This window comes from Lepus europaeus, chromosome 21 (genome assembly GCF_033115175.1).
Source record: "Lepus europaeus isolate LE1 chromosome 21, mLepTim1.pri, whole genome shotgun sequence".
NCBI lineage: Eukaryota > Metazoa > Chordata > Mammalia > Lagomorpha > Leporidae > Lepus > Lepus europaeus.
The window spans coordinates 43369695-43380442 of NC_084847.1; the positions used below are offsets into that span (position 1 = coordinate 43369695).

General features: G+C 43.4%; 1 pseudogene; it reads right to left on the minus strand.

Moving 5' to 3' along the window:
- Positions 1 to 8937: 8937 nt before the first annotated feature.
- LOC133750749 (26S proteasome regulatory subunit 10B-like) lies at positions 8938 to 10528 on the minus strand (annotated as a pseudogene).
- Positions 10529 to 10748: the final 220 nt, after the last annotated feature.

The following is a 10748-nucleotide window of genomic DNA, read 5'->3' on the forward strand; positions in this document are numbered from 1 at the left end:
AAACACAGGGACAAATAGGGATTTCATTTCATCAACCGATGTTTTAGAACCAATTATGTGGCAACCACTGTGGATACTGTGCAGAAACAATGCCCCTGACTTCTCATATCTAAAAATGATTAAAATATAATAATCCAGGCCGGCGCCGCGGCTCACTAGGCTAATCCTCCGCCTTGCGGCGCCGGCACACCGGGTTCTAGTCCCGGTCGGAGCACCGATCCTGTCCCGGTTGCCCCTCTTCCAGGCCAGCTCTCTGCTGTGGCTAGGGAGTGCAGTGGAGGATGGCTCAAGTCCTTGGGACCTGCACCCCATGGGAGACCAGGAGAAGCACCTGGCTCCTGCCATCAGATCAGCGCGGTGCACCGGCCGCAGCGCGCCTACCGCGGCGGCCATTGGAGGGTGAACCAACGGCAAAAGGAAGACCTTTCTCTCTGTCTCTCTCTCACTGTCCACTCTGCCTGTCAAAAAAATATATAATAATCCAAATGATTTCAATATTTCATATTTCAAAATCTAATTTAGAAGTAAAAAGAACCTGTATTGAGTTATTTGGAACCTTATAGTTTTATAACTGAAACAAATATACTTAGGAAGTAATGCTTCCCTCTCAAAATTTCGGTGCCATCCTCGGATCTAGGTGCCTCTGATGATACACAGAGTCCCTATATGCCTAGATAATGCAATAATATGACTGGGATATGTAAATTTTACATGATATGTCTCTCCATATAACCATATTCGTTAACACAATAGAACAATGTATTCCTCAGGAACTTTTTCATAAAATTAGGGAAACACTGGATATCACAGAGGCAGAATCAGAATTCAGTGGGGCAATGACAATATACAACCATCTTTTTGGGTTTAGCAGTCAATGCTATCACTGCTGTTTTGCAGAACCTTCAATGAAACTGATATAAACTATCTTAGCAAATTAGGAAAAACAGGAAGCAAAGCCTGTGAGCAGGAACTTCCTTGCTGGATGACCAGATCCATTTTCTCAGTTCCTATACACTAAGTAGAACTATAAATCCAGAAAATCAAACAAGAGACCTGGAAATTAACACAGACGCTGGGCATCTAAATTGCCCACCCAAAAGAAGATGACTCACCTGCTGGTTCACCCATCCTGGCATCAGAATTCAGCCAGGCAGGCTCACACCTCCTGGAACTGTACATGATACCTCCGAGCACATGTATGTTTTACAATATACAATTTAAAATCTATTTAGAACATATGATATGGAACTTATACAATAAAAATTTATAATATAAAATAAAGTATTCGATTTATAACGTACAATACAATACACAATTTTTTCTTCCTTACCCCTGGCTCCTGCAGGCCCAAGTGTCCCCTCCTTGTGTCCAGGGCCGGCATATGATAGGCACAAACATTTCAAAAAGACTCACCAGGCGAAGACGGCCAAACCTGAGGGTCCTGTTGAATCCACTGCCACTCCTCCGACAATAGCAGCCTGGCCTTTCCTGCAGCTGTTGCTCTTGGCTGCTCACCTCCTTGTTCTTATGGCCAGGGCTTAGCGCATGTTCCAATGAAGAACTCCACGATGCTGGACACCAAGAAGAGAAAAGGGAAACAGCAGCACTGAGTACCCTTTTTATTCAACGGCATACATCAATTCTGACTGTCCATTCAGAAAACAAGGACCAAGCCTGCACAGGCTTGCACAGGGGGTGTGGCTTCAGGCATCTCCTGAGCTCCTGCTGTCTGTCCCAAGTAGGCAGCAAGGCCAGGCTCCAGTGCAGTGGGCCACAGGTCGATTGTTTGTTTCACTTCTGTCATGGAATTTATTCCACCATTTGATTTAACATTTGACAAGCATTTTTCTCTTTAGGTACTCTCCTTAGAGTGTTCAAAGAAAGTGAAATTGCTTTTATACAACTCATGCATTGGGAGTGGTGGTTGTTTTTCAACTACTGGCTTACAGAAAGAAAACAAGTATGGGATGCTGGCACTGCAGGTGGTGGCTTAACCCACTGCACCGCAACACTAGCCCCTACCCAAAGAATTTTAGAAGCCCAATGATTCAAAAAATAGATTGTCCCATACATGGAAGGAATGAAAATGTATAGTTTCAGTAAGTCAGAATTATTTTTTATTGCAGAAAACAAGAAAATACAAAGATATTTCAACTACGTGATGAGGTGTCAGATATCACACAAATGGTTCATTTAGCGTCATCATTACCACAGCTGTATCTTTTCCTCTAGCAACTGGTTTAGACACTTGCTTTAAATTTGTGGCCAGCCTTGGAAAGCTGGAAATCTTGATTCCCAACAGATGAGAGATGAAATTTATAACAGAGGCATACCATCTAGAACCACAGCCTACACCTAATTCTAGTGTTTACCTCTTGGCGAAAATTGAAAATCATAAACTATATATAAGTAAGAAAACATCATCTCCACCTCCAGATTCCACGTTAAGCACCATGTGCACTGACCAACAATGCTTTACTCCCTCCTCTTTAATAAAAAAAGAATAATAAAAATAAGTCTATGATGGCTGTACTGTGTTTATAAGATACCTCTGCTTAAAGATATACCATTAAATACAAAATTTCAAGGTTGTATAATAACTCTAAGAGGTTTCTAATTCAGAGAAAGTGCCAGGAGGCAAGGTTAGGCCTGTTCTTGTCTCTAGAAAAGTGGGCAATCCCTCAGGGCCGCAACTGTTCTCCCCTCCGAGGGGACTCAAAAACATGTGAGTGAGCAATATTAAAAAGTCACAAGTTGAGGGACTGTCTACTAACGGAACCCAACGAGCCATCTAAATGAAGAGAGAACTGTCATGCAGACATTGTGTGGATACCACACCACCTGTGGGTCAGGCTTCCCAGGTGCGCACAGCACTAGCCCTGGAAGCGTCAGTCACAGAGTGCAACAGTGCCCATGGGAGCTCTGCAGTGTGACCACTTTGCCAGTAATAACATCTCTACCCCCACATCTCTGGAGTAACTCAGGAGTATAACAGGTGCATCATGTAAAAACTAGAAGTGATTTTTACACAGTTTCAATAATATCTACCAGCTCACTTCACACAAGTCAGTATGTGTCATTTCTGATGAACAATTTATCAGGAAACTTCAACAAAAATTTCAGTCCAGGTTTTAGGTCAGTTTATACTGTGGGTCTGCAAGATTCTTTTTCTTTCTAACTCAAATTTCTTTAAATGGTTAAAGGTTTTTTAAAAAACAAAACATCATTCATTTTAAAGGCAGAGATACAGAAAGAGAGGGAGAGACAGAGAAAGAGAGAGGTCTTCCATAAACTAGTTCATTGGACATGAGTCACAGAAAAGATAACTGTCCGTAGGAATACTATGAACAACTCTGTGACCAAAAATTATATAAGATAAATGAACTGCATGAGTGCCTTAAAACTTAGAATATGCCAAAATCCACACAAAGAGAAAGGAAGAACGTGAATGCTTCCAGAATTACTAAGGAAGTTATATTTTATAATAACTATAGTAACATAATTATAAAGTATCAGAAAATGCATTAAACAGATAGGAGTTACTTAATCCACATATCCTGTTTCTGCCCTGCTGAAAAGAAACAATGGGCAGAAAAGTACTTACAGGGACCTGCCGTGTGGCACGGCAGGTTACGGCAGGTTACAACACTGCCTGGAACAATGTCATTCCATATAGACGCCAACTGGATTCCTGCCTGTTATAGTTTTTTTTTAAAGCTTTATTTATTCATTTCAAAAGTAGAATTACAGAGAGTCAGAGGGAGAGAGAAAGAGAGAGAGAACGTCTTCCATCCACGTGTTACTCCCCAGATGGACGCAACAGCTGGGGCTGAGCGGATTTGAAGCCAGGAGCCAGGAGCTTCCTCCAGGACTCCCACACAGGTGCAAGGACCCAAGGACTTGGCCCCTCTTCTACTGCTTTGCCAGGCCCCAGCAGAGAGCTGGATCAGAAGTGGAGCTGCTGGGATTCAAACCAACCCCCACATGGGATACTGGTACTGTAGGCAGCGGCTTCATCCACTTTGCCTCAGATCCGCCCGCCCCACCTCCCAACCCCCATCAACCCAGGCTTTTCCCACTTGAGATCCAGCTGTCTGCCCAAATGCCTAGAAAAGCAGAGGAAGCACCCCAAGGACTTGGGCCCCCTGAACTCGCACTGCAGTACTGGATAAGTACCTGGCTTCTGCTCCCAGCTGGCCCAGCTCCAGCCATTGGAGCCACCTGGGATGTGAACCCATACCCTGAAGATCTCTCCCGCACCGCCTCATCTAGAACTCTGCCTTGCAAACCAGTCATTACATAGAAAAAAAAAATATCTAGTACTTACTATGAGATGTCAGAATCTTGGGGCAGGCTGGAACAGAGCGCAGAGGGATTCTTGGCATTTCTCTAAGCTTCTGCTTTCTCCTCCGTGTGTGCAGTCTGTGAAAATTCACCGGATTATGTGCCAATTAATTCGAGTTCCCCGTGCCCCCATGTTCTGCACACACACCTTACACTGCCGCACAACCCTGAGCAGAGAGGCCGTGAGTCAAGACCTCTTTGACAGATGCGGCTAGCCAAGGCTACTTCTGGCCAGGCACAGAAAACCCCCAAAACAGAACCGTCACTGTAGGGAAAGTTCTTCCTCTCCCAACACCGCTCCCACGCACACCCCCTGGAACTCCTGTCACTCTCCCCCTCCTTTCCTCTCCCCCACACGCATTCTTCCCCTCCCTCCCTTGCCTCCCCACCTCCCCACATTCTCCCCACTTCCTCTCTCCTCCTGCTCCCCTGTGACCCCCTCCTCTCCTCCACCTTCTATCCCAGCTACACCCCACACACACACCCTCCCTGAGCTCTGCACCCTGGGCCATGCCTACCCTAAGTTTCTCCTTCCTTTGTAATGCCAATAAGGAAAACAAAGTAGCCTGATGCAACATACATTTAGGTGTACTCTGCATAGGTTTGCTAGTAATGTAATAATCCTGCTTTCCATTTGTACACATCTAATAATCTTAATGGGAAAGATCACAAAGCTCTTGAATATAGGGAGCCCTTTTTTTGTTTAGTTTAATTTCGATGTAGAAAAACCTACAAACTTCTCTAAAATAAAATTTCATAACGTAATTTAGAATTTTTAGCCAAGGATCCTCAAAACTTAAATGTAAGTCTCATCTTAGGATGGTACTTGATACATCTAAGAGAGTCTCATCAGAGAGAAATGTCTCAATGCAGTTTGAATGTTTTTGGATGTTCAGGGAAGCTGGTATTACACTTAACAAATCTGATCGATGCCACAGGAGAGAACTGTTCATTATGTAACACAGGATGTCATTACTTGAATGTTCTCAGGGAGGCAGCATGTTAGAAGGCCTAGGTTCTAGTCCTGGCTCCATCATTTACCAACTGTGTGACCTTACCTCACCTCTGAGCCTTGTTCTCTTCACTAGTAATAGGAAAGTAACACCTACCCTGCCTACCTCACAGGGATGTTATGAGGGTATAACTGGTGTACATAAAAGTTCTTTCAAAGCTGTAAAATGCTATATACCTACAAAGGGTTATTATTATTGTTCCAGGGTTATTAATAAAACTTTGAGCAAAAATAAATAAATAAAAGGGGATCAGCAGTGCCTTCCTCACAGAGCTTTGAAGAGGATTAGACAGTACTATGTGGTGTAATTAAATAAAACTCTTGCTTTCCCTCTTTGTGTTCTTCTTTAGAAATGAGACAATGGTACATTAAGGAGCCAGACTATTGAAAACGCTCAAAGGAAAGCTTTTGAAGTGAAATCGATACTATGAGAAACAATGACTTGATGAGCCCTTGTCCTGACTGTCAAGGAACAACTTATTATTTTATTACTCTTTATATTTTTTGTTCTACTTAATACCATTGGTTGAACTCTTTAATTAACATACAATTATTCTTAGGCATTTAAAATTAACTCAAAAGTGATCTCTATTAAATATGAGAGTGGGAATAAGAGAAGGAGGACATGTACAGTTTGGCACATGCTCACTCTGACTTACCCCTAATGGTAGAGCTAGAAACGTGCCAGGGGATTCCAATTCAATCCCATAAAGGTGGCATGTACCAATGCCATCACACAAGTCAAAGTGATCAGTTTTAGTTCATTATTGATCATAATGATAGGAGTAAGTGTCAAAGGGATCACATAAACCAGACTAGTGTCTGCTAATAATAACTGATAGAATTAAAAAAAAAAAAAGGAGAACGATACAACATGGGAAGCGGGATACACAGCAGACTCATAGAATGACAAATACCCTAAACAGCACTCTAACCTCAGAATTAGCCCTTAAGGAATTTGGATCCGGCTAAAAAGCCCAAGAGAGATTCACAGGCATGGAAAGTCAAGACACTGTGGCCTTTGGCCAAAAAATTAAAAAAATAAAATGACTTAAATGAAAGATCTCTGTGAAGGAGATCCCAGTGGAATGAATGGGCCAACAAAGAAGGACATGCCTTTCTCTGAAGGGAGGAGAGAGCATCCACTTCGACTATGGTCTTGTCTAAATAAGATCGGAACTAGTGAACTCAAGAGGCTTCCATAGCCTTGGCAGCTCATGACAAGAGCCTCGTGTGATTACTGACATCATAAATAAGAGTGTCAATTGTTAAATCAACAACGGGAGTCACTGTGCACCTGCTCCCCATGTAGGATCTCTGTCCTTAATGTGTTATACTATGTGAATTAACTGTAAAACTACTACTCAAACAGTACTCTACACTTTGTGTGTCGGTGTGGGTGCAGTCTGTTGAAATCTTTACTTAGTATACACTAACTTGATCTTCTGTATATAAATATAATTGAAAATGAATCTTGAGGAAGAATGGGATGGGAGAGGGAGTGGGAGATGGGACAGTTGCAGGCGGGAGGGAGGTTATGGTGGGAAAAGGCGCTATAATCCAAAAGTTGTACTTTGGAAGTTTATATTCATTAAATAAAAGTTGGGGAAAAAAAGAAAAGTGCTTCATGAATGCCACTCTGTTACAGTCTCCTTCCTTGTCCCTCTTACCTTTGTTTTTGTGACCAGACCCTTCATTAACCATCACTTCCTGTCCCAAGGCCCACCCATGAGTGTATTGTTAGTTCTGCATATGTTTAATACCAGCTGTGTACCAGGGACTACAGGAATGAAAGCAGAGAGACAAAGTTTTGTCCTGGACAAGCTCACAGTCTTATACGAGATATGGGTATTTAGCAAAAAAATGGTGATAAAATGGGTTAAGTATGTTATGTATATAGGTAGTGTGTTACAGAAGCTCTGAATACTTAGCTCTGCCTGGGGAAATGAGGGAAAAGTATCGTAGAGAAGGAAGACCCTTGAGTTGGATATCTTGAAACACGGCTAGGGAGTTTCTCAAGCTGAAAACATTGAGGAACATCAAGTAGTGACTACCTATATGCAGAACCATGACAACTCTGGCATGACAGAAGAAGGGGCTGTTTGGGAGGAGGGTGGCTTGGAATATGAAGTTGGAACAACTGACGTAGATTGACACCACTGAGAGAGATTTGGTGACTACTAGGAGACAGATGGTTGGCAAAAGGGGACTGCCAAGCTTTCCAACTTGGAAGGCATGTCAGATGGAGCCACCACTGCAGAGATCCAGTGCAATGTGTGGAGCAGGTTTAAAGGGAAGAGGAAGTAGAATAAACAAGTGGATGCAGAATCTCTCTCTCCCTCTCTGCTCTCTCCTCTCCTCCCTCCCCCCTCATCCCACTCCCTTCCTCCCACTCCCCTCCCCCCTCCCCTCTCCCCTCTCTCCTCTGTCTTCTCTCCCTCCTATCCATTCCCAACCAGCTCCCTCCCTTTCAAAAAATTTTAAAAATACATTTTTACAGAAAGATTTCTTTGGATGCTGAGTGGAAAACATATTCTAGAAGAAAAGGTTACTGATAGAAGAAATCAGCTCAGAGGTCACTGAATTCAGTCAAGAGAATTATGGTGGCTAGGGCTAGGGTTGGGGTTAGAACCAGACATTTGGGGCATCCAGAGTACAGAATTTATGTAGGCACCCGCTCTATGAGCCATGCAAAAACAGAGTTCAGTTTTGCCTTGGCTTCCCTTAGAGTGGTGGCAAAGAGAGGCAGGTTGAAGACACACTTTGGTGGTGAAATCAAATTTATTGTGGGGATTTCTTGGGTTCCTAAGTAATAGATTAGAAAGACTATTAATGCTATATATTATGGAGGGTCTTAAATACCACAGGTCTGATGTTTCACTTCCTCCCATAGCCTATCTAAATCAATACTCAAATGATATAAAATAAATCATAAGAAATACTCTCTGGTACTACTCCCAGACCATTTTCAATGTTTTACAAAATGTTCACATAGCAAACATGAAAAGCTTCAACACATTCCTCTTTTGTAATTTAGACTGCAATACATACAATACTAACAACATAAAAATTTCTTCTGTACTCGTCTTAAAAGTGGAGTCACTGAATTATATTACTAATTTATGCTACTCATAAATATTTTTTGACAGGCAGAGTGGATAGTGAGAGAGAGACAGAGAGAAAGGTCTTCCTTTTTGCCGCTGGTTCACCCTCCAATGGCCGCTGCAGCCGGCGCATCATGCTGATCCGAAGCCAGGAGCCAGGTGCTTCTCCTGGTCTCCCATGCGGGTGCAGGGCCCAAGCACTTGGGCCATCCTCCACTGCCTTCCCGGGCCATAGCAGAGAGCTGGCCTGGAAGAGGGGCAACCGGAATGAATCCGGTGCCCCAACCGGGACTAGAACCAGGTGTGCCAGCGCCGCAAGGCGGAGGATTAGCCTGTTAAGCCACGGTGCCGGCCACTCATAAATATTTTACTCTTACTTTGAATGAGATCATTGCCAATACACACATTATTTTCCTTAGCTTTATTTTTACATTAAGCCAAAGTCTGCCATGCAGCAATCAAAAAACTTACAGTAAATTACACAGGTTTGTAGTACAATTTAGACTCTAGCTTCTTAGAATAAGTCATTTTTCTGCTGGCTTTCATGAAGTCTTCCTGTACTAAAAACTCATGACAGCACAAATTGCAAACATACCAGCTTCAGTACAAATATTTCAGGTCTGCTCCAATAAAGCCACCTAAAAGGTTCACGATTGCTTCATAATCTATTTCATCATATTTTGGAATGGGAGCTCTGGATTTTCAATATATCTAACCTTGCTTGTTCATGTGGTAAATCAATATATTTTTCTGTCCAATCTTCCCAGACATAGCAAAACAGGATCAGTCTGTTTGTAGCCATGATCATTTTAACTCTATGCAGAGTATCAAATCCATCCATTTGGTTCATGAACTCCATTAAAATTCTCTGAATCTGTCAGCTGATGTACTCTCAGAAAACCGATGTCTATTTCATCCATAAAAATGATGCATGGATGATGGTTGGTCTCTGGCATAATAAAACATTTCTCTGATCAAACAAGCACTTTCACCAATCTATTTGTCTACAATAGAACTAGATACAACCTTTAAAAGTTACAATCCAGCTGATTAGTAACAGCTCATTTTTTTAATTTTATTTTTTTTGACAGGCAGAGTGGACAGTGAGAGAGAGACAGAGAGAAAGGTCTTCCTTTTTGCTGTTGGTACACCCTCCAATGGCCGCCACAGCAGGTGCGCTGCGGCCAGCGCACCGCGCTGATCCAATGCCAGGAGCCAGGTGCTTCTCCTGGTCTTCCATGGGGTGCAGGTCCCAAGCACCTGGGCCATCCTCCACTGCACTCCCTGGCCACAGCAGAGAGCTGGCCTGGAAGAGGGGCAACCAGGACAGGATTGGTGCCCTGACCGGGACTAGAACCCGGTGTGCCAGCACCACAAGGCGGAGGATTAGCCTAGTGAGCCGTGGCGCCAGCCTAGTAACAGCTCTTGCCAAAAGCATTCTTCCTGTGCCTGGAGTTCCATATAACAAACAGCCTTTTGGAGGTATTATTCCTACATGTTGGAATAATTCTATGTTTTTTAAGAAGTAATTCTATTACCTCTCTTAATTCTTGGATCTGTTCTGACAGCCCTCTAATCTCAGAGTAAGAAACATTCCCTAGGTTCCCATGACACATGTTGTAAACCAGTGAATCCGCCACTCTTGGCAAATCTCTCATGATACTTAGTGTAGTCATATCCAAAGCAACTTTTTTTCACAGGTAGATCTAGACAGTGAGAGAGAGAGAAAGACAGAGAGAAAGGTCTTCCTTCCGTTGGTTTACCCCCTAAATGGCTGCTAAGACCAGCACTGTGCTGATCTGAAGCCCGGAGCCAGGTACTTCCTCCTGGTCCCCCTTGTGGGTGCAGGTGCCCAAACACTTGGGCCATCCTCCACTGCCTTCCTGAGCCACAGCAGAGAGCTGGACTGGAAGAGGAGTGACCGGCACTAGAACCCGGTGCCCATATGGGGTGCCGGTGCCAATGGCATAGGATTAGCCAAGTGAGCCACGGCGCCTGACCCCAAAGCAACTCTTATTCCTGGATTCAGCTTACTTTTGTCAAGTTGTCTATGACAGCCGACAATGTATCTTGGGGGGGGGGGGTGAGGAGTGAGAAGAAAGTTCTGGAATCGGATGCCAGTGCTAGCTGTACAACTCTGCACATATGCTGCTAGTGGATGTTCACCTTAAAATGGTGTAAAGGAACTGAGGTATAAACCAAACAGAACTGCTAATGAGTAATGTAAGTTAACATTCATTCTGATCTAGTTCTCACGATTCCCCTTGCCCCAGCCCAAAGAAATAAGA